General features: G+C 39.1%; 1 pseudogene; it reads right to left on the bottom strand.

Annotated features, from left to right (window-relative positions):
• Nucleotides 1-23,945: 23,945 nt before the first annotated feature.
• On the bottom strand, nt 23,946-24,064 carry LOC119924814 (annotated as a pseudogene).
• Between the last annotated feature and the right edge of the window lie 2,012 nt (nt 24,065-26,076).

The following is a 26,076-nucleotide window of genomic DNA, read 5'->3' as shown; positions in this document are numbered from 1 at the left end:
CCCACTTTCTTTGCTTCTCTAATGCTAACCTTCTCACTGGACCTCACTCTTGCTTATGTTGCCACTGACCCCTAACCCACGTACTGCTTCTGGTCAGGATGCCCTCCTTCCTAAAATCCCAAAGACAACTACTCTTCCCCACTTCAAATCCTTATTGAGGGCACAGCTCCTCCAAGAGGCCTTCCCTGACTAAGCCCCCTTTTCTTCATCTCCCACTGCCTTCTGCATCACCCTGACTTGCTCCCTTTTTTCACCCCCCTTCCAGCTCCACAGCACTTAGGAATATATCTATAATTCATATAATTTATTTATTCATATTAATGTCTTTCTTCATTCCGCTAGACTGTAAGCTCGTTGTGGGCAGGGGATCACCTTGTATCCCCCTCCAGCACTTAGAACAGTGCTTTGCACATAGTAAGCGCTTAACAAATACCATCATTATCATCATTATGTGCCTGTATCTGTTTATTGCTGTGTTGTACTCTCTCAAGCACTCAGTACACTGCTCTGCACACAGTGAGTGCTCAATCATTATGATTGAATGAATAAATGAATGAAAGAATGAAGGGGACCCAGTAATGAATCATGAGGGACCCCCACAGTTAGAGGGTGGGAGGTGAAGGAAACTGTGAAAGCGGAGTTGATAGACACATTCCCGGCCTACAAGCAACTTGTAGCGGGAGACAGACACAACTTCAGGCATCCTGAGGTTCATGAAAGAATCCTCTTCAGGAAGGGGCAGGAAGCCTGCTACTCCAGAGTCCTAGCTGCTAGACTCTAAATCTCCCGTGATCCTGTATGGATCCCTCCTTGTGCCCTGTGTTTTCCAGAGGTTACAACCTCTCCCTATGTTCTGCTCTCTCAGGCACAAAGCTCACTTCCCTTTACCTCAAGATGGCTGAGGGTCCCCTTCTTCTCCCAACCTGGCCCTTCAATCCTTCTCTGTGATTAGTTAGGGTATGTCTTCAAGTAGGGGCACTACAGAGTGATACTCCTGGATCCCTCTTCCCTCTCCTAAGTGTGGAGGTCAACGGGACCTATCATCAAACTGCCTTACAAGTAATAAATGCCCTTCATACTCAATAATAAAGTATGATAATTAAGTGTTTTAAGACATTATCATTGTCTTTAGACTCTCACAAATAGTATACAACCTGGATTATCTATTGTTGTTTTAAAAGTTGTGGATCCTTCTCAGATATTCCAAATTGTCATTTGAAATATCCTTCCGTCCATTAAACTCTTGCAAAGTTTCTTGACAGATCTGTAAATAAAATTTCTTTAGCTTGACCTGGGGTGAAACGTTTAAGAAAACAAATCCGTTCCTGGCGGTTAGGATATCTCTGACTTCATATTTGCATTGTAGGTAATTTTGTTATGAGAAATTTTAATGCTAAGTACTCAACTTGAAATTCAACTTAATGAAATATCTGCACAAACCAAGATTAAATTAATCATGTTCCATTCATTAACAACTTAAATAATGGCTCAAGATCAATGAAATATTCCAATAACTTTTAAAAAAATCTAACCCAGTGAAATTCCTGATTGGGAGTTAAAGTTTAATCTGTCTTTATAATTACTTGGGTAATATAACTAATGTCATAAAATTCACTACTGAGGAAGAAGCAGGTAGGGACTTGAACAGAATTCAGATGAATTGCTAAATGAATATTTTCACATAGTCCGAATCAAATGATCTATTTCATGAGAAAAATTGTGAGTTTCAGTTCTCACATGAAATTTAAAGCGGAAGAGTTAGTAATTATTATAAAGCAAAACCAAAGTAAAGATAGCCATCTGAGACTACACTTAGAATGTAGAATATTTTGTCACTAAGGATATTTTATAATTGTTACAGTAAATAAATACTTTATTGAAACTAAAACTAAAAAGTTATTCAAGGTTTTAAGACCATTCATTTAGAAGTTAACCTGGAAAAATGTCTTTCTTAGAGTTTGGATGTAATCAATTGGTAGAAGATGGCAAGGTTCATCTGTTTCTGATCAGTCACAATAATCAAATTGTAAGAGATTTTTTTATAATGGCATTTATTAAGCACTTACTATGTGCAAAGCACTGTTCTAAGTGCTGGGAGGATACCAGGTGATCAGGTTGTCCAACGTGGGGCTCACAGTCTTAATCCCCATTTTAGAGATGAGGGAACAGAGGCACAGAGAAGCTAAGTGACTTGCCCAAGGTCACATAGCTGACAATTGGCGGAGGCGGGATTTGAACCCATGACCTCTGACTCCCAAGCCCATTCTCTTTTCACTGAGCCACGCTGCTTCTCAATAATAATGATGTCATTTGTTAAGCACTTACTATGTGCCAAGCACTGTGCTAAGCGATGGGGGCAATACAAGGTGATCAGGTTGTCCCACATGGGGCTCACAGAATTAATCCCCATTTTACAGCTGAGGTAACTGAGGCTCAGAGAAGCTAAATGACTTGTCCAAGTTCACACAACAGACATATAGTGGAGTGGAATTAGAACTCATGACTTCTGATTCCCAGGCCTGGGATCTTTCCACTGAGCCATAAGCTCTCAGTCAATACTATTGATTGATTAATTGCTATAAGGTTCCTGATTTTGATATCATCATCTCTTCACTTGTCAATCAATCAAGGGTATTTATTGACCACTATACTATGTACCTGAGAGCATTCAATACATGAAAGATGGTAATAATAATAATAATTATAATAATAATGGCATTTATTAGGCGCTTACTATGTGCAAAGCACTGTTCTAAGCACTGGGGAGTTTACAAGGTAATCAGGTTGTCCCATCTGGGGCTCACAGTCTTAATCCCCATTTTACAGATGAGGTAACTGAGGCACAGAGAAGTTAAGTGACTTGCCCAAAGAGCAGAGCCAGGATTTGAACCGATGACCTCTGACTCCAAAGCCCGGGCTCTTTCCACTGAGCCATGCTGCTTCATGGTAGACATGTTCCCTGCCCACAGTGAGCTCCCTCTTAGATTAGATGATAATAATAATAATGGCATTTGTTAAGCACTTACTATGTGCAAAGCACTGTTCTAAGCACTGGGAGGGATACAAGGTGATCAGGTTGTCCCACATGGGGCTCACAGTCTTAATCCCCGTTTTACAGATGAGGTAACTGAGGCTCAGAGAAGTTAGATGAATTGCCCAAGGTGAGACAGCAGACCTAATAAAAATAATAATGTTGGTATTTCTTAAGTGCTTACTATGCGCCAGGCACTGTTCTAAGCACTGGGGAGGATACAAGGTGAGCAGGTTGTCCCATGTGGGGCTCAGAGTCTTCATCCCCATTTTGCAGATAAGGTGACTGAGGCACAGAGAAGTTAAGTGATTTGCCCTAGGTCACACAGCTGACAATTTGCAGAGCAGGGATTTGAACCCATGTCCTCTGACTCCCAAGCCCATGCTCTTTCCACTGAGCCACGCTGAGCATAACTATGAGGCTAGAAAACTGATTATATTCCAGAACTTCATTGTTTATGCTCTTGTCTTGCCATTTAATATTGATTATGACTTGCAATTGACACTGGTGGAACAAGTGTATCAGCCTCCTCTCCTATCTCCCATCCTCGTGTCTCTCCCCACTTCAATCCATACTTCACGTTGTTGCCTGGATTGTCTTTGTCCAGAAACGCTCTGGACATGTTACTCCCCTCCTCAAAAATCTCCAGTGGCTACCAATCAACCTACGCATCAGGCAAAAACTCCTCACCCTCAGCTTCAAGGCTCTCTATCACCTCGCCCCCTCCTACCTCACCGCCCTTCTCTCCTTCTACAGCCCAGCCCACACCCTCTGCTCCTCGGCTGCTAATCAATCAATCAATCAATCATTCGTATTTATTGAGCACTTACTGTGTGCAGAGCACTGTACTAAGCACTTGGGAAGTCCAAGTTGGCAACATATAGAGACAGTCCCTACCCAACAGGGGGCTCACAGTCAAGAAGGGGGAGACAGAGAACAAAACCAAACATATTAACAAAATAAAATAAATAGAATAGATATGTACAATCTCCTCATGGTGCCTCGTTATCGCCTGTCCCGCCTTCGACCCCCAGCCCACGTCCTCCCCCTGTCCTGGAATGCCCTCCCTCTGCCCATCCACCAAGCTAGCTCTCTTCCTCCCTTCAAGGCCCTACTGAGAGCTCACCTCCTCCAGGAGGCCTTCCCAGACTGAGCCCCCTCCTTCCTCTCTCCATCCTCCCCAGCCCCATCCCCCCCGCCTTACCTCCTTCCCCCCCACCCACAGCACCTGTATATATGTATATATGTTTGTACATATTTATTACTCTATTTTATTTGTACATATTTATTCTATTTATTTTACTTTGTTAATATGTTTTGCTTTGTTCTCTGTCTCCCCCTTCTAGACTGTGAGCCCACTGTTGGGTAGGGATCGTCTCTATATGTTGCCAACTTGTACTTCCCAAGCGCTTAGTACAGTGCTCTGCACACAGTAAGCGCTCAATAAATACGATTGAATGAATTGTGTGATAGCTTGTTACACATGATGTCCTGTTCTATACAACCAACCAATAACTTGTTTTACCCAATGTAACTTATTGTTTCTTTTGAGTGCTATAGGTAATTAAATCCTTCCCTATTCTTTCCACTTGAGAGAGATTGACTGAGAGTGAACAATCAAAATAAGTGGATCTTGGAATAAACTCTACAGTTTATGTCAGATTTTCAAGCAATCCTGAGACCCTTGAGCATATAGTCAAAGAATTTGTGGAATTGGGAAGACAACTTAATAGAGAAATGAATGATTCAGATGTTAATGAGTAAATTGCATTTGTTTAGATAAATTTTTTGTCCAACAAGGATCTCATTAAATTTAAATAATTCAGTGCATCATTTCATGATGCAAAAAACAAATGATGAAGAAGTTATGATTTCACCACCACAGACTAATAAAAGAATAAATTTTAAAGAAAGGTAGTGATAATGATGAAACATGATTGAAGAAAAAAACTTCAAAACAGGAATGAGCTAGCTCAAAGCTGAGGTCAGGTATTCAAAACAAATTTTATATAACAAGATATTTTAAGAAGAAAAGGAGGAGGTATCTTATGAAAAATATAGAAAGATGTTGTCTAAAGAAATGTTGACTAAATTACTAAAGATGTAAGAGTGATACCACAGTCAATAATAATAATAATAATGGCATTTATTTAGCAATTACCATGTGCAAAGCACTGGGGAGGTTACAAGGTGATCAGGTTGTCCCACGTGGGGCTCTCAGTCTTAATCCCCATTTTACAGATGAGGGAACTGAGGCACAAAGGACTTGCCCGAAGTCACACAGCTGACAAGTGGTGGAGCCGGGATTTGAACCCATTACCTCTGACTCCAAAGCCCATGCTCTTTCCACTGAGCCGTGACAGAGTAAGCCTCTACTTCCACAGCAAAGATACACAATCATACTACAATTCTCTATTTAATTAATAAGAAGTAGCATGGCCTAGTGGAAAGAACCTTTACCTGGTAGAGGAGCCAGACTCTAACCCTTACTTTGCCAGTTGCCTGCTGTCACCTTATGTAAGTCACTTAACTTCCTTGTGCCTCAGTTTCCTCATCTGTTTATGGGAATTAAACACCTATTCTGCCTCCTACATATACAGTGAGTTCCCTGTGGGACAGGGACCTTTTCCTATCTGATTTACTTGTATCTACCGCAGAGCATAGGTGTTTTCAGTCACTATTTTGATGATATGTTTTAAATTAATTTAGTAAAGATTAAATAATTTGGAATATAAACCACATGGAAGCATATCCAGGTTTTTGGAACAGAGATTGATTTATAACATAAAACCTATTGGAAACTCTACTATAAAACCACATGCTATAAATCTACAATGAAACCATTCAAGCATAACCAAATTTTCAAGAAACATAAACCAGTTGTATTATGGTGTATTCCAGTCTGAAGGCATAAAGAATGGAATTGAATCATCCAAAGTAATTTCTGTCATTGGATGAGAGAGGAAACTAGACTTGGCTGCAAGCTTCAGTAAATGGGAACTTGCTAGTCAGTTACTCAGTTAATCATGTTCATTGAGCACTTTGCATGGAGCACTGTACTAAGTGCTTAGGAGAGAGTACAGTATAACAATACGACACATTTCTTGCCCATAATGGGCTGCTACTTTCGTACCCTTCTTTAGGGTCTATTACTAGTCCCGTACTTACAGTTTTTGAGTGTTTACTTAGCAGAGAGCCAACTTCCAGCATCCCCTAAAGATAAACCTTCTAATGAAAACATGCTCATGGGTAGTTTATAGCAAACTTCACTTCAGAAATCTATTAGCATCCTTCTTAGAAATGTGCTATGAACTGCAGGGCAACTATATTGATGCGGCTTCACATGAACAGAAGAAGCAATCAAAATTAATGTCAAGAAAGTGTTTGGATGAATTAATAACTGGCTTCCAATAATTAGTCAAATAGATCTTGGCAATACAAGGTCATCAGCAGGATGAAGGAAATTATATTGAATCACCAAATTCTATTCAGGGATGGAAATGAGACCCTCTGCTCTTGGCTTATGCAAATGCAAGTCTTTGCAAGCCCAAGAATCTAATGAACCATGACACTGTCTGTTCTACTGGAAAAGACATCATCAGTTCACTTTTCATCCAGTCATTATTGATAATCCTCAATAATTCCAAGGGAAAGAGCCGAAAGACATTTGCCTTCATTAGTAGCCCGATATCAGACAACCTAGACACTATGTGATCATTGAAATCATAACTTTATACTTTGGGATGTGGAGAAGAATTTTAAAATTCCCTAAACAAACTTCCCTTTCAGAAAATGTAGTAAATTCCATCAGGAAGCTACAGACCTTTACAGTTTTGCATCACTAAGTACGTGTCCTGCAGCAGTGTGATCTTAGCAGCCAGGTTTGGGAATAGGGCATGAAGCAACAAGGGCAAGTGTCCAAAGTTGTTTACTACATCTTCATTCTTGTCTCCCATGGAAGCCTGAAATGCCTGAAACTGGAGCAGGATCACATGAAAACCATGCTGGAAAGTTTGAAAAAAATTTTTTTTGAAAGACATTTTAAAGTTCTGCAATATGCAAGCACAGTTTTCTCTTTGGCAGCATAGTTTACTCCTTGCCAATTAATTTGTTGCTGTTGTATAAAAACATGATGAGTACATACAATACTATATTGCTAATGCCACAAGCAACACTAAAATGGATTAAACATGGGTTAAAAGACTTATAGATTTGATAAAACTCCATCTCTTATAATTGTATAATGGTATAATTTCATTGATATAATCCTAATATGCACTATTTATACGTTTTGTCTGTGTTAATCTAAGCATTAAACTATAATATGTAATTCCATACAACCGAGAAATTCAGAACTTTAGTTTTCACATATGAATATAGTGAGCATGATAATTGTTATCTTTTCAGAAAAAGAGGTACCACTATAGCAAACCAAATAACTATAAGTCATATATCAAAAAAGGAAACATGAAAATTATCATGGGAATTCATTAAAATTAAATTAGATATAAATTTTGGCTTTCATCATATAGATTTTATTTTGGTCTCTTGAATACTAAAGTACTTCACAATGCAACCTGCAGTTTTTTAATTATTTCTATAAATGGAATTCAAATACTTTAGCCTGAAGTTAAAGTCTATACTTGTGAATCATTTATTAGTTTATTCAAAGGAAATGATTATACCCTCATTTTGTTCAAGTAGAAAAGTTCACTCCATATTTTTGCAAGGGCATTTTTATGGTACTAGGAAACTTGTGCCAAATATCATGAGAATATCAGATAAACATCTATGTATAAGGAAAAAAAGAGCTTATGCTCATGGATATATGCTCTATGCACCTTTATATGCTCCTGGAGATGGTCAAAATTATAATGCAATTTTTCCTTAATACAGAGATTAGCAAAAACCTAACCACATTTTATAGGAGCACTGGGTGCATTTAATAGCTCATTACCAGATACCATATTTGTCTTTTAAAAAAGTACTCATTATTGGGTAAATAGGCAGAGAAGGAATTTGCATTTCTTTGCCAAATTCTATAAAGGAAATGAAACTGAACTAAAAAAAAATACATAATATAATATAATTGGATTTGTATCCTTTTATTCACCCCACCCTCAGCTCCATAGCACTTATGTACAGATCCATAATTTATTTTAATGTTGGTCTCCCCCTCTAGATTGTAAACTCCTTGTTGGCAGGGAAAGTGTCTAACAACTTTGTTCTATTGTACTCTCTCAAGTGCTCAGTACAGTGCTCTGTACTTAGTAAACAGTGAATACAATTGATTAACAATTGTTGCAATGATATAGCAAAGGTATAATAGACTGTGAACTCATTGTGGGCAGGGAATGTGTCTATTTGTTGTTATATTGTACTCTCCCTAGTGCTTGGTACAGCATTTTGCACACAGTAACTGCACAATAAATATGAATGGGCAAATAGGTTTTTGTTATATTTTATAAACCCTTCTTTTTTTTGTTCATGAACCTAATTGGATGTTTAATAATATTGCATATCATTATATATATTATATATATATTATTAGTATATATAATTCATATTTAGCAACTAAATCAGAAAAGATATGCAGATGTGCAGATGTACATCATTTTTAGCAAGATCCTAACCCCAGTAATATTGTATGTTTCATTTATTTATTAGTCATTTAGATATTTTCACTTGCTTAACAAAGTTCAGAATATAGAAGCTAGAAATATTTTAATTTTAATGATAATGATGAAAAGTTCTAACCTTTAATACTTAAAATAATTCAGTTGAAGAACATTATGGAAGCATTATTAGTTTTCGTAATAAAAAGTGAAGCACGCATTCTCATTTTCAAATACTGTAATCTCTATTTTGTCTATGTAGTCTTGTCATACATATGCAGGTTCACATACACTGAGTTATTAAATAATGCATTTGGTTTATTAAGATTATCAAAACAGAATATGTAAAATGCTCAGTTAATATGCTTTGGTTATGACAGCATTGGTTGATGGGTTTTTTAAAGTTCATCACTGTCAATCTTCTGAACAAAATGTCAGCCTGACTAGAAGAGAATTAGTATTTGGAAAAAGCAGAATTTGAAATGTATTACCTTAAACTTATATAATCATAAACTTAATCTAAGAATTCTAATCAGGTTACTCCTAATGTTGCATATGTGTTGGCACTTGAATGTAGATCTGCTTATGACTGAATTTGCATGGAGCAAATCTCTATATAAAGATTTAATAGAATCCAAAGTTTTGGCATATGTCTCATTAAAATTGACCTCATAAACTAGCTAACAGCAGGGGGATTTTTTACAACTACTCATTTTCTCTCATATTTCAGGATGGAATGATAGAATGTTGTGTGAGTGTAACTTATACATGGATATCTAAGTGGGATTTTCTCCAATTCATGAAGAAACAGCAAAGAAATTCCAAATATTTCAAAGACATATCAATGTTTTAAAAAAGTAAGAAAGCTCCTTGAAAAATGCCCAAGTACTTCATTGCTCCCATCTTGTCAATAAAATCCTTAAACTATCTTTCTGATCCAAATATTCAAAAATATCCCACAAAACTCAAAAAAGGCATTAACTGTGCCTTTTTGAAATTGTGATATATATTTAAACCAAACAAATATATAGAAGTAAAATGATGACACCAACTCCCATTAGTGCTTTTATAAAAAATAATTTGTCACCATTACCAGACCTGGTTCTGTCAACCTCTGAGAAAACTTGAAGACACTCAGGAAGTTCATTAGGAACATGAAGCTATTCCATGAAAGCCTAATTCAAAGTTTAATGTACACTTCTGACTCTTTCTTTATTACCATTGAAAGAAAGGAGGATTGCTTAGTAATTCCAGCACTATATTCTGCTGTGTTTGAGTATGCAATCCGGAACTTGGAAATTGGGGTCAGAATATCCTTGTGAACTATATACTTGGAAACCGTTTCAACTCAACCAGCTTTGAAAATCAAATCTTTCAAACAATCAAGAAACTTCATGTTAATGACTGTGCAGTAGAGGACACTGTGCAAAAATTATTTACAGAAAATAGCTATTCCTCCACATTAGACAGCAACCCCTTACCATCAGCTTTAAAGCACTCAATCAGCTCGCCATTTCACCTCAGTGAAGGTCACATATCCTCCAAGAGGGTTTCCTGAATAAGGCCTCTTCCCTGGTTCACACACCCTTCCAAGTCATTTATGCACTTGGATCTGGGACCTTTGAACATTTGATATTTGCCTACCCTCAACCCCACAGCACTTATCTACTGTAAGTTTGTTATTGTCAGGGAATGTGTCACTTAATTTTATTGTGTTGTTCTCTCCCAAGCACTTAGTACAGTGCTCTGCACAGAAGTGTTCAATCAAGACCACTAATTGATTAATTAATTCCATTTGGTATGTAGCTATTAATTTAGGGCTATTTTACCATAGTGTTATTGGCCTGCGCTACTGGTCCTGTTGTCCAGGTAGACGATGATTGAAGCCAGCTCTTACTGCTCCAACTGACTGACCTGAAATCTTCAATCCCGAAATACATTTCTCTACCATTACAGCAGAACTGGTTGTTTAGAGTTTCCGGAGACATATGAATAAGATTAACACTTGGAGCAGTGGGACAAGTTCTATGCCTTAATGAAGAAGGGCTTTTCAAGATGGGATCTTGATTTACAAGGATTTGAAAAGTTCTTTACTCATTTGAGCTAGATCTGATGAGGGTAGTTCCTAAGTTAGACAATCGTTAGACAATTAAAATTTCCTAAAGGTACAAGTACTTGTCTTGTGATGCTATGCTACCCCCTGTGTCAAAAAACTTTGGCTCTTACATGACTTGTCAGATGCTTCTGGTTCTACTTTGAAGTTGTTGCTGTTATTCTTTACTGTGGTTTTTTTTTTGTTTTTATTTCTTTACTTTCCCCTTTTTTTTCAAGAAAGGGAAAAATATTTCCCAACCCTTACTATGTCACTTAGCGTCACAGTCAGTGGTGGCTTAATAGCACTGTCTGCTGCTCCATCCTGACCAATTTTTAAATATCACTCACTCAACACAATCTCCTCACCTGCCTTCTTGGCCACACACCCCCTATCCACAATTCTGTCCTGTTCCCCATAGAGACCTTTGATCTTTTGACTTCTCTAGTTTTCTAGTCATCATGAAATATTTAGTCCCCATTCCAAACCTACTTTCTCTTGATGCACAAATTCCCACCCTCAAATCTGCCTTCCACACTTAACTCAACTTCCTCTGTCTCCTGTACTTCCATTGATATCATACTAATGACCTGCAGCTTTTGATCACCTCTACAGTTTGCTTTCTTCACTGTTGTGCAAGAGCTGCAGAATGGTGGTGGCAGAAACAACAGAAACCAGGAAAATCTCAATCTTCTCCAACTCATCATCAGCTGCAGTAATTCTGTCCCCTTAGTTGCCCAGCAACTAAGCTTATGGACATACATGCCCACTGACTGCACCAGCTGTTTCAGACTTCTAAATCCCTCCTCAAACACCCTGTATTCCTCCCAACCCTCTCCTTTCTCTAATGACCTGGCCATGTACTTCATTGATAAATTTCAACCCTTCAGGTGTAGTTTCCCTAAAATCTCCCCTGTTCCTCTCCAGTCTCATTCACCTTGACACCACTCTGTTGCTCCCATCCTTTCCAGCATTATCTCAATCAATCAGTACTTACTGACTGCTTACTTTGTGTAGAGAACTGTACTAAGTGCTTGAAAGAGTACAATATAACAGAGTTGGTAGACAGATTCCCAGCTACAGTCTAGAGGGGGAAACAGACATTAATACAAACAAATAAATTATGTATTGGTACATAACTGCTGTAAACGCTGAGGGACAGGTGAGTATAGGGAACAAATCAGAGCAACACAGAAGGGAGTGGAAAGAGACAAAATGAGGGCATAGATTGGGATGCCCTCTTGAAAAATATATGTCTTCAAGAAGTCTTTGAAGGTGGAGAAGTAATTGTCTATCACACCTGTCCACATGGACACCTGTCCACATGTATTGTTTTGTTGTCTGTCTTCCCCTTCTAGACTGTGAGCCCGTTTTTGGGTAGGGACCATCTCTATTATGTTGCCAACTTGTACTTCCCAAGTGCTTAGTACAGTGCTCTGCATACAGTAAGCGCTCACTAAATACGATTGAATGAATTAATGAATATGAAGAGGAAGGGTATTCCAGGCCAGAGGAAGGACCATGATGAGAGGTGGGTAGTGGGACAGATGAGATCAAGATACAGTTGGTAGGTTGGCATTAGAGGAGAGAAGTATGCGAGCTGGTTTGTAAAAGGAGAACAGCAAGGTAAGGTGGGAGGGGGCAGGGTACTTGAAAGCTGAGATCTACTACCTCCTCAAAATCTGCTCCTTCAATCTCTGCCTCTAGTCCTATCCCTTTGCTTCATACCAAAACATTTGCTCTGTCCTTTCTTCCTTTCCTCAGTGCAATTTTCATCACCTCATTTTCCAATGGCTTCTTCTCCATGTCTTTCAAACATGCTCAGGTAACCCCTATCCTAAAAAAAAAATCTCTCTTTGACTCCACCCAACCTTCCAGTCATTGCGCCTCTTACTCTTACTCTCCAAACACCTTGAATGGAATGTCTCCTGCTGCCACTATTTCCTCTCATCGAGTTCTCCCTTCAAACCCCTAAAATTTGGCTTCTGTTCTCTGGACTTTACAGAAAGATTCCTTTCTAAGGTCCCAGTGACCATCTTCTTGCCAAATGTAATGGCATCATCTCCATCATAATCCTCTTCAACATACAGTGCCTTTTGACACTGAGGACCACCGCTTTCTCTTGAGAACATTATCTAACTTTGGATTCACTATTAATTATTCAATGATATTTATTGAGCACTCACCATGTGCAGATCACTGTAGTAAGTGCTTGGGAGAGTACAATACGACAATAAACAGACACATTCCCTGCCCACAACAAGCTCACAGTCTAGCTGTAAATTCCCAGCTTTCCTCCTATTTCTCTTACCACTTCATTCGTTCTCTTTTGCTGGCACCTATTCTGGCTTCCACTTTTTAATTGTGGGGGAGCCTCAAAGCTCTGTTCTAGATTTCCTGTTCTCCATCTATACCACTACATTGAAGAATTAATTTGCTCCCAGGGCTTCAACTGCCATCCCTACATCAATGATTCACCAATATGCATCTCCAGCCCTGACTTCTCTCCTTCCTGGCAGTCATTCAATCAATCAATAATATTGATTGAGTTCTTATGATATGCGGAATGCAGTCCTAAACAATTGGGAGAGTACAATGCATAAGATGTGGTAGTCATGTTCATTGACCACAAGGAGCTTATACATTCTAGAGGGAGAGACAGATATTTCATTCAGTGTTCATAGGTGCTGTGGGCTGTACGTAGACTGAAAAAATGCTATAAATCCAGGTTCAAGGACAACACTGAAGGGAGAGGGTTTAGGGGAAATGAGGGCTTAGTTGGGGAAGGATACTTGGAGGAGATGTGTTGTTAATAAGGCTTTTAAGGTGGGGAAAGTAATTGTCTGGGATATTTTAATAAAATCTTAGGAGCATTGAAGGGATGCTAAAAGGGCAGGGACTAGGAGTAGCTTGCTCTGTGGAGGCCTCCAGCTCACATTTCCCCCTGCCTTCAGAACATTTCTAATTGGATGTCCTGCTGACACCTCAAAACAGTTACTCTTCATCTTACTACCCAAATCTTGCCTTTCCTCTGACTTTCCCATTACTGTAGACAGCACCACCATCCTCCCTCTCTCACAAGCCCGTAAACTTGGTATTATCCTTGACTCAACCCTCTCATTCAATCTCCATATTCATTATGTCACCAGAATCTCTCCATTCTGCTTTCACAGTATCTCTAGAATATTCCTCTCCCTATTCATCCAATTTGCTACACTGATCCAGGTACTAATCATCCCCTGCCTTGACTACAGCATCAGATTCCTCTCTAACCTCCTTCTCTTCTGTCATTCCCCTCAAGTCCATACTTCATTCTAATGCCCAGATCACGTGGCTCAGTGGAAAGAGCATGGGCTTGGGAGTCAGAGGTCATGGGTTCTAATCCAGGCTCCACCACGTCAGCTGTGTGACTTTGGACAAGTCACTTAACTTCTCTGTGCCTCAGTTACCTCATCTGTAAAATGGGGATTAAGACTGTGAGCCCCATGTGGGGCAACCTGATTACCTTGTATCTACCCCAGTGCTTTGAACAGTGCTTCGTACATAGTAAGTGCTTAACAAATGCTATTATTATTATTATTATTATTATTATTATTATTTTTCTAAAATAATTCAGTCCATGTCTCCCACTCCTCAAAAACCTCCAATGGTTTCCCATCCACCTCCACATCAAACATTATAAGCCTTATAAGCTTAAAAGTACTCCATCAATCAATCAATCATATTTATTGAAGGCTTCCTATGTTCAAAGCACTGTAATAAGCTCAGAGCTCCTTCTACAGCCCAGCCCACACCCTCTGCTCCTCTGCCACTAACCTCCTCACTATACCTCATTCTCTCCTGTCCCACTGTTGACCTCCGGCCCACATCCTCCCTCTGGCCTGGAGTGCCCTCCCTCCACACATCTGCCAAGCTCGCTCTCTTCCTCCCTTCAAAGCCCTTCAGAGAGCTTACCTCCTCCAAGAGGCCTTCCCAGATGGAGCCCCCTTTTTCCTTTCCTCCTCCCCATTCCCCCTGCCCAACCTCATTCCCCTCCCCACAGCACCTGTATATATGTTTGTACAGATTTATTACTCTATTTTACTTGTACATATTTCCTATTCTATTTTTTATTTTGTTAATGATGTGCATGTAGCTTTACTTCTATTTATTCTGATGACTAGACACCTGTTCATATGTTTTGTTTTGTTGTCTGTCTCCCCCTTCTAGACTGTGAGCCCGTTATTGGGTAGGGACCGTCTCTATATGTTGCCAACTTGTACTTCCCAAGCGCTTTTCAGTGCTCTGCACACAGTAAGCGCTCAATAAATATGATTGAGTGAATGAATGAATAATAAGACCTTGGGAGAGTAAAATAGAATTAGTAGTTACATTCCCTAACCATAACGAGCTTATAGTCAGCTCTCTCCCTACTACCTAACCTCACTTACCTACCATAACAGATCCCACACATTTCTATCTCATAATGCCAACCTACAAGCTGTTCCTCAGACTCATCTTTCACTGCCAACTCTGTGCCCACATCTTCTCTCTGGCCTGGAACTCCTTCCTACATTTATATCCAATGTCCACCCTCCTTATCTTCAGAGTTTACTAAAAATCATATTTCCTGCAAGTGCCTTCTCCAGTTAAGGCCTTATTTCTCCCTCTCCCTCTTCTTTCTGCTTTTCCTAGGCATGTGGATCTGTCCCCTTTAGGCAATTCATTCATTCATTCCATTGCATTTATGGATCACTTACTGTGTCCAGAGCACTGTTCTAAAAGCTTAGGAGAGTACAATACATCAATAATCAGATGCATTCCCTGTCCACAATGAGCTTACAGTCTAGAGGAGGGAAGACAGACATCAATACAAATAGATAAATACAAATAGATAGAGAAGCAGCATGGCTTATAGTGGAAAGCGCATGGGCTTGAGAGCCAAAGGGTGTGGGTTCTAATCCCAACTCTGCCACTTGTCTGCTGTGTGACCTTGGGGAAGCCACTTAACTTCTCTGTGCCTTAGCTACCTCATCTGTAAAATGGGGATTAATCAATCAATCAATTGTATTTATTGAGAGCTTACTGTGTGAAGAGCACTGTACTAAGCACTTGGGAAGTACAAGTTGGCAACATATAGAGACAGTCCCTACTCAACAGTGGGCTCAGGATTAAGGCTGTGAGCCCCAGGTGGGACAACCTGATTACCTTGTATCTATCCCAGTGTTTAGAACGGTGTTTGACACATAGTAAGTGCTTAACAAATACCATTATTATTATAAATTACAGATATGTGTGGTGAACCCACGACAAGCTACCTTATTAATGACTGTTTGTGATCCCACGAACAACAACAAGGGAGGAACTGGTGAAGTCACTGATGGGTTTTACATGAGGCAGGTGATTGTTGGCCTGTTGAGGGTGGAGCATGGAGGGAGACAGGGCTTTCTCTCCCTGTTCTACCCAGTAACAGGCCTAGACCAGTCAGTGATTGCTATATAGAGCCTCAGCTGTGATGTCTAAGCCAAATAAAAGGCAGTTGCTTTAAGGTATACGTTGGGGGGGAGGCGCGCACTTGGAGGGATGTAGCAAGGTGGAAGCATGCAGAGAGTAGTGGAAGTAGTATTTGAGAGCAGCAGAAGGCAGCAACTTGGAAGCAGAAAGAGGAAGCATTAGCAGAAGGGGCTTCTTTGACCACAGAGTGGACAGTGGCCCTGGATCACAGATACCTGAGTGAGTGAGTTATGTATGTATATGTCACTCCCTTGCATGTTGGTAAAACTAAGTAAAAAAATTCATAGTAACCTTGGTGATCAGCGGTGTGGTTTTACTTCTAACCTACTGTGTGTCCCTTCCCTGGTCTAGGAAGGTCCTGGTTAGTGTGAATTGAGGGGCTAATGATAATATATATGTATGTAAGTATTGTGGGGCTGGAATGGGAGAAGGGTAAAGGGAGCAAATCTGGGTGATGCAGAAGGAAGTGGGAGATGATATCCATTCAACTCTATAGAATTTATGTGTATATCCTTACTGGTACTGTTTGTCCTATCTGTAATTTAGTTTAATGCCTTTCCCATTGAGGCTGTAAGCACCCTGTGGGAAGGGATCATGTCTACCAACTCTATTCTATTGTATTTTTCTGAGTGCCTAGTCAGTGCTTTGCACATGGTAAGTACTCAGTGAATACCACTGATTGATTTATTGCTGGCAAGATATCAGAGAGATTCTCCTCTGTGACTACTGACATCGTCTCCTACTAAACATCTTGCAACTGTGTCACTGAGCTGAGGCTCAACACCACTACTACAAAAACAACTTAACTCTACTGGCTGGAGAACAAGTCACTTAACTTCTCTGTGCCTTTAGTTACCACATCTATAAAATGGAGATTAAGACTATAAACCCTGTTTGGGACAGGGAGACTGTCTCCAACCTGATTACCTTTTATCTACCTCAGTGTTTGAGCAGTGTCTGGCACATAATAAGCATTTAACAAAATAACATTTAAAAAAATGAATGTTAAATAAATTACTCATTTACATATGTAACCAAAAAAATCAAATTCAAACTATTTCAGGATTGGTACATATTTTCAAGTCATTTGACTGTGACTATATTTATTGTGTTTATATCATGTCTGACCATTCAGCATATGGTTTTTCAATTTATCTAAATTGTTTTAGCAGTGAATTAACATATTTCACATTATTTCAAATGAGACATGAAACTTCATTTAGTCCTGTTGATTTAACACTATATGTTCACAAATATAATGAAGAGTGCTAACTGAATTATCAGAGAAGCAGTTTGGCTCAGTGGAAAGAGCATGGGCTTGGGAGTCAGAGGTCATGGATTCAAATCCTGGCTCTGCCAATTATCAGCTGTGTGATCTTGGGCAAATCACTTAACTTCTCTGTGCCTGTTACCTCATCTGTGAAATGGGGATTAAGACTGTGAGCCCCATGTGGGACAACATGATTATTTAATATCTCCTCCTGCTCTTAGAACAGTACTTTGGCACATAGTAAGTGCTTAACAAATGCCATTATTATTAGATTAGATTGTGAAAAGATACTTATTCTCCTCTGGCTTTTACTATCTGTAAATATTTTTCTATCCCATTAGATTATAAACTTTAGGGCTGGCAGCATCTGTCTTGCTACTACTGTAATTCTCTCAAGTGTATAATTTAAGCCTCTATCAGTCAATATACCTATTGACTAGAAGGACTGATTGATTTATAAACAGCTGAAATGAGTAAACAGAGGACTATGGTTTAGCAATAAACCTGGAAAAAAAAATCAGTTTTTTATTAGTCTGTTCTATGGAAACTACATATAAAACCAAAGACCTATACTTCCACTGGCAATTCTTAAATCAGTGTCAGTGAATTTTGCTACCTAGGCAGTACCCTCTTCAACAGTGTCCTCTTCAACAGTGTATGGATTGAGGGGGAAAAAATATAGAAAACTGAGTCAAGAAGGCATAAAAGTATTAAGCTTATACCACACTGTTCTAGAAAACTGTGGTAGTACCCAGCCTTCCATATAGCTATAAGACCTCGACTAACTATAGAAGTCATATTGAATATAGGAATAAAAGGGCCTTCACTTTCACCTCTTGAATAATGCTTATGTAATTCTGACAATCACCAGGACCTGTTGGGACTGTTCATTAAAAATGGAGCTGCATATTTACCATGACCATTACTAAAAGTACCTGATATTTAATCTTTATAACTGGTAGGGTTTCAGTACATGGCCTTTATCCAGGTAGGCTGCCTGACTCCAGAAGTTACCTAGATTACTCAAAATGGAGTAGCTAGGTGCAGAAGTGCCAAAATGCTAGCCATCAGTGGCATGACCAAACTAATATCAAGGTCTCTTGGATGATTAAGCCAGAACTAGTTGAGTGTTGTTCCCCAAAAACTGTTTTATCCACATGGGTCTAAACTTGTTTTAACTTCTCTTACAGATGGAAAAAATTGGATTTTTTTTCCACAGGAAAATACATTTCAAAAATTGTGACTCCTATTAAGTATAAAAACCATATATGGTGGGTTGCACTTATGAAATTCTCTATAAACAGGTTTATTGTTAATCAGTGCTCACTCAATTGTTATTTGAGTGCTCACTGTGTGCAGAGCACTGTACTAAGAGCTTGGGAGAGTACAAAACAAGAGAATTGGTAGACTCCTTCATACTGTATCCTAGAATTGTTTATAGCATTCACTCTGATAAACCTATGTTCTACAGAATTGTTCACTTTTTTTGTTTGTTTACTTTTATTTTATTTTATTTTTAGTTCTACCCCAGTAATTCTGGTATTAGAGTTGAAATTGATACTTTGAATCCCTGGGTAATGATGGGTTAATTTTCTGATGTTCTCTGAATTAGCCCTATGTTGAGATTTCTCTTAATGGTGAGCACTTATCGGTAAAGGTAACTTTTTTGTTATTTAATTGAAACAACAAACACAACTCAACCATTTATCTAAAGACCGATGTATGCACTTCAAAATAATCAATATGATTTAGTTTTCTTGAAATTGTGCACCCACCCAACTGGATGATGAAAAAAGGTAACTGATTTTTTTTATATTTAATCTTTCACATTAGGTTCCCAAAATGTAGCATTTAATCAGAGCAAAATATATTTCTTAATTAGAATGACTGTAGATGAAATTCTTACTAAGGTATAGTCCACTACTTGAATTAGGAGATTTTCATTTTTTTCATTCAGTGTTTGCTTCCTACTCTATGAATACTCAGATCTATGATAGAGTTAATGTGGAATACATTCCCATGTAACAACCTCATTTACTTTTAAAATTTGGTGCCATTAACCTTTCCTCAATGTTAATAAAATGTATGAAGGCTGCAAATTACCTGATAGTCTACAAAGATGATTTTTTTTTTCTAACATGAAAGACCCTATGCCTACCTGATTTTTGCTGAATTTCTGTGTACTCTAGATTTACTACCCTATTTTGTGCTGAACCCATGGACAAAACCCAAGTTTGATAAGTGAGATTTATGACATGCAACTGGATTTGAAATTATAAACTGGTCCTGGGGATTACATAATCTATTCCTCAGATCCCACACTGAATATGAATTAACTATGATTCCTATCCTAGTTTTCATCACCTAGTTTGACTAAATATTCATATTAACAGTTCTGATATTCTCTATCTACAACCCAAACTACACACTGATCTCTAGCACTAATTTACTCTCTGTATCTCAGTCTCATCATTCCTGTTGCCCAGGTCCTTCCTCTGCCCTGAAACTCTGTCTCTCTTAATCTCCAATAGACTACTACTCTTCCCACCTTTAAAGCCCTCCTAAAATCAGAACTTTTCCATGAAGCCTTTCCTGATCATGTTTTCATTCCTGTCCTCCCCTCTGTGTCATCTATGCACTTGGATCCATATTTCCTGAATACTTTGTAGTCACACCATACTCAACCACACAGAAATTACATATGTAATCTTATACTCTACCGTTTTAGCTTATTTTTTTTAATGTCTGTCTTCTCCTCTAGACTGTAAGCTAGTTGTGGGCAGTTGTCTAGCAACTTTATTATATTTATTATATGTTCATCCTTTACACTGAATACCTGAGAGAAGCTGGATTGGATGAAGACGAATGGGGAGGAAAGATTGGAGGAAGGAATATAAACAACTTTTATATTGTTTATATTATATATAAACAATTATATATATATATAATATATAAACAATTATATATAATATATAAACAATTATATATATAATTATATATATATATATATATATATATATATAGTGACAATGGCACAATAATAATGATAATATTTCTCAAGCACTTAGGACAGTGCACTGCATAAAGTATGGATTTAATAAATAACATTGATCTCCCTGAATTCTAAAGCCATCACTATTAAGTCTTCAGAAATTTATTCTAGTCAGAGCCTGTAAAACTTTTCCCTTTCTTTAAAAGCTACTTTTAACTGACTTTGTACCAAAATAGCTCTTTAATTTTCTAGTTGATTAAAAAAAAAAAACATACTTCTCACTGAAGCCAGAGAAAATAATGTATATTGCTCAGAATGAATTAAGTTGACTTTGGACAGGGGAATGTAATGTAGAAACCCAATTGAATTCAAATTCCCACAAAAGTGAAAACATGTTCAATTCATTTTCAGAAAATCCTTATAAATTTAATAACTTGCTTATTAATTAGACATGTTTTGGAAATCATGTACAGTCATGACAGACTAGTGAATGTTATATGAAGAAAAGATATTTGATTTTAATAACTGATCTCCTAACTATGGAATTACTCATGGCTACTACTACTAATAATGCTTATTTTGTGCTAAGCTCTGGTTGGATACAGGATAATCAGGTTGGACCCACTTCCAATCACAAATGAGGTTCACAACCTAAGTAGAAGAAAGGACAGTTACTTCTCATTTTACAGATAAGGAAATTGAGAAACAGAGAAGTGGCCTACATCAGCGTTTAGAACAGTGCTTTGCACATAGTAAGCGCTTAATAAATGCCATTATTATTATTATAAGGTCACACAGCTGGTACTGGTAGAACCAGTATTAGACCCTCAGTCCTAAGACTCCCAGGCCCATCCATTTCTTATTTGCAACCACTCTCTTGGGAAGTCATCTGGGTCCATGGCTTAAATTACCAACTCTGTGCTTATGATTCTAAAATCTGTATCTTCATTTATTCATTCATTCAATTGTATTGAGTGCTTACTGTGTGCAGAGCACTGTACTAAGCAGTTGGGAAGTACAAGTTGGCAACATAATGACCTTCTATGAAGGCATATTTCCACTGCCTTCAGGATATTCATTCATTCAGTCGTTCATTCGATCGTATTGAGCGCTTACTATGTGCAGAGCACTGTACTAAGCACTTGGGAAGTACAAATTGGCAACATATAGCAGCGTGGCTCAGTGGAAAAAGCCTGGGCTTTGGAGTCAGAGGTCAAGGGTTTGAATCTCGGCTCTGTCACATGTCTGCTGTGTGACCTTGGGCAAGTCACTTAATGATGGCATTTAGGGAAGCAGCGTGGCTTAGTGGAAAGAGTACGGGCTTTGGAGTCAGAGGTCATGGGTTTGAATCCCGGCTCTGCCACATGTCTGCTGTGTGACCTTGGGCAAGTCACTTAACTTCTCTGAGCCTCAGTTCCCTCATCTGTAAAATGGGAATGAAGACTGTGAGCCCCACGTGGGACAACCTGATCACCTTGTAACCCCCCAGCGCTTAGAACAGTGCTTTGCACATAGTAAGTGCTTAACAAATGCCATTATTATTATTATTATTATTATTATTACATAGAGACAGTCCCTACCCAACAGTGGGCTCACAGTCTAGAAGGGGGAGACAGAGAACAAAATAAAATAATTAGAATAAATATGTACAAATAAAATAGAGTAATAAATACATACAAACATATATAATGGATAGCTCTACTTGTTATACCACCATCACCTCAAACATAATGTGCAAAACTGAACTTCTCATTTTCCTCCCGAACTGTTTCCTGTCTTCAACTCTCCCATCACTGTTGACACCACCATCACCCTTCCTGTATTACAGGCCTACAAACCTGGAATTATCCTAGACTCATCTCTTTACAACAATCCACATTCAGTCAGCCATTAATTCTAGTTAGGTGTATCTCTTCAACACCTCTAGAATTTTATCTTCTCCATTCTTGGATGTTGATCCAAGAATTTCGTATTACATATTGACTACCACTTCTTCTCAGACCTGCCTGCCTTCAGCCTCTCCCATGTCCAGTCCAAACTTCACTCTGCTGACCAGAACATTTTCCTAAAAATGTCTTCTACCATATCTTCCCCAATCCTCAAGTACCTCTAATCTTTGCCCATCCATCACATCAAGCAGAAAGTCCACCATCCACTGGACTTAAGTCCAAACGTTTTGATATTCTAGTGCTAGCCTACTTTTTATATTTTAGTCTCATGTCACTCACTTCAACCTCTTACCCTCACCCTTCCTTCTTCTTGAATCTTATTCCACCTACATAACCAACTGACCAGTACATTCCCCATCTTCAAAGTCCTATTAATGGGAGTGTGGTGTCACCATCAGCCCTACATTTCAGCAGAAAGATCCCTTGGTGTCACTTTAGGAATGCCAGAATCTGCTCAATCTTGGTCCTAAAGACAGGCATCTCTTAAGCACGGGTTTGGAGACCTTTCTCTGTCAATGCACTCCATCTTTACACTGCTACTGATGCCATCACCCTTCAACTGAAGCTCAGGTACTTCCCCAAAGGTAAAGAGGTCACATGTTACTAGCCTATCGTACCTTCCTGGGGCTGTCTATAGGAGGTTTATGGAGAAAGGACTTCCTCCTGCAGCTCCCTAGATGTCTCACTAATTAACTGTGATATTTTTAAGAACTTACTGTGGGCCAGGCGTTGTACTAAGTGCTGGGATGGATACAAGCTAATTGGGTTGGACAGAGTCCCTGTCCCACATGGGGTTCATAGTCTCAATCCCCATTTTCAGATGAGGTAACTGAGGCTCAGAGAGGTTGTTACTTGCCCAAAGTCACACAGCAGACAAGTGACAGACAAGGATTAGAACCCACACCCAGAGCTGCTCCTCCAACCCTGCCACAGGCTGAAAACAAGATAATAATAATAATAATAATAATAATAATAATAATAATAATGGCATTTGTTAAGTGCTTACTATGTGCAAAGCACTGTTCTAAGCGCTGGGGAGGATACAAGGCAAGCAGGTTGTCCCACGTGGGGCTCACAGCCTTCATCCCCATTTTACAGATGAGGTAACTGAGGCCCAGAGAAGTTAAGTGACTTGCCCAAGGTCACACAGCAGACATGTGGAAGAGTTGGGATTCGAACCCATGACCTCTGACTCCAAAGCCCGTGCTCTTTCCACTGAGCCACGATGCTTCTCTTAAAAAAAGAATAATAACGGCATTTGTTAAGTGCTTACTATGTGCTAAGCGCTGGGGGGGTACAAGGTGATCAGGTTGTCCCACGTGGGGCTCATAGTCATAATCCCCATCTTACAGATGAGGTAACTGAGGCTCAGAGAAGTTAAGTGACTTGCCCAAGGTCACACAGCAGATGTGGCGGAGCAGGGTTTCGAACCCATGACCTCTGACTCCGAAGCCCGTGTTCTTTCCACTGAGCCACGCTGCTTCTAGAAAAAAAAAAAAAAAAAGCCTACAGCACCCGGTATTCCCAGGCGGCCTCCCATCCAAGTAGTAACCAGGCCCGACCCTGCTTAGCTTTCGAGATCAGACGAGATCGGGCACGTTCAGGGTGGTATGAATAATAATTGGCATTTGTTAAGCGCTTACTATGTGCAAAGCACTGTTCTAAGCACTGGGGAGGATACAGGCTGATCAGGTTGTCCCACATGGGGCTCACAGCCTTAATCCCCATTTTACAGATGAGGGAACTGAGGCCCAGAGAAGTTAAGTGACTTGCCCAAGATCACCCAGCCTACATGTGGCGGAGTCGGGATTCGAACCCATGACCTCTGACTCCAAAGCCCGGGCTCTTTCCACTGAGCCACGCTGCTTCTCAACAATAATGTTTAATGGGTTTTTAAGGCAAAAAAACAATTATGTCCCTAGATCTGATACTTTTCCTCTATGATTATTTGTTATTCCCATAGGCTTTTCAGGGCTCACATTCCTCTGATCTTTTGCCCTCATCTCTTGGGGTGTACAGGTTCAGTCTCATCCTCTCTGAGTTGTTTAGATGTAGGGTTTTTCTGTGTCCTTTCCCCTCCTCAGGGACAGGATCCTCGCTCCTTTAGAGTCCTAACTCTGTACCCCAAACTTTCAGGGTATTCAACCCATTATACAAGTCCTCTCCATCCCCAACCTAGGCCAGCTGTCTGTTCTAGACCGAAAGCACAAGCTTTCTCTGTTTCCTGCTCTCCTAGGCACACAGCTCACTGCCTCCCCTATCCAAACTGGCTTAGGACAGTCATCTCCGGTACTTTTATATGATTTGTCAACTTAAATCTTTACACTTAGAGGTACTGTGGAGAAATTCTTGGGGCTTCTTTCTCCTCCTTGTGTCAGGCTCAGCAGAACCAACTGTCATGGAGAGGGACACAAAACAATAAAAAACAAAACCTTATTGTAAAAGAGCTAAATCTTGGCATGACTAGTAAAAACAAATAATTGATACATATACCATGGTACCACTGAGCAAATACTTAAAGGGGATACAAAATTAATAGCAAATAAAAATCACTCCTAAATCACTTAACAGCTGACAAAGAGAAACAACAGAGAACTGAATGAATGTGCTTCTTTTGAGTCTGAAAAACACTCAGAACCATAGGAACCTTGATCAGGTCAAGGTTAGAGCAAACTCAAAGAATGTAATAGAACAAACCTGTTTCTTCTTCTAACCCTTTCTCCCTACCCCCCAGTTTTCTTTTGTTGCCTGTACCCTGTATTACTGTTTCAGTTCAAGCAAGGTTTCTGCCACTCTTTGCTCCAGTTGTTGTAGAGCACCTTTAGCTCTTTGTTTTCCACTTGAAGAAGGATATCTAATAGATTTTTTTTTTTCAGGATATGTCAGGAAAGCAAAGTTAACCTGAATTATGGCTTTTCAGCCCATACCCCTTCCAACTACTCAGTTTTTTTGTTTTGCTGTTTTTTGTTTTTCCACAACAGAAGGAATCCTTTCAAGTGAGAGGGGAGTCACTGGCTCAATTTTATGAAATGTCCAAATTCTTCCACATCACCTCAGCAAATGAGACCATCATGCAAGTTAATCCCTACCTTGCTAATCTTTCTTCTGTTACCTTTTTATACTTTATATTATGAATTATTACTACTATGAAAATGTTTTCTTCTTGTTCTGTTCAAGTATTTCTTTCCACACTTAGAACATTCAGCTCATTCTACTTCCTTTTCATTCTTCATCTATTTCTCCCTAATCTGGTTTGAGTCCCTTTTGTCCTCTTTGGGGTTATAAATAGCATCCAGTTTAAATGAAAAGCTAGTTGAGGTCACAATAGGAAGCAGTCACAGTAGCTGGAGGAATACAAGAGGGGGAAAAAAATCAATAGGAAAAAAAAGTGAATAGGAGAATACAAAAAGAGGACACCCTGAAGGGTAGCAGGAAGAAAATAAGAACTTGTGTGCAGAGGAAGAAGACCAGAGAGGCAGGACAGGGCAGGGAATGAGTCTACCAACTCGTACTCTTCTAAGTTCTTAGTATGCGGTGCTCTGCACACAGTAAGCACTCAAAAAATAATAAATTGACTGGAGTTTCAGGTGACTAAATGGGGATGAAGGGATGTCAGCAAAGAATATTTTAAAAG

Source organism: Tachyglossus aculeatus, chromosome 2 (genome assembly GCF_015852505.1).
Source record: "Tachyglossus aculeatus isolate mTacAcu1 chromosome 2, mTacAcu1.pri, whole genome shotgun sequence".
Taxonomy (NCBI): domain Eukaryota; kingdom Metazoa; phylum Chordata; class Mammalia; order Monotremata; family Tachyglossidae; genus Tachyglossus; species Tachyglossus aculeatus.
This window is presented reverse-complemented; position numbering and strand designations above follow the sequence as displayed.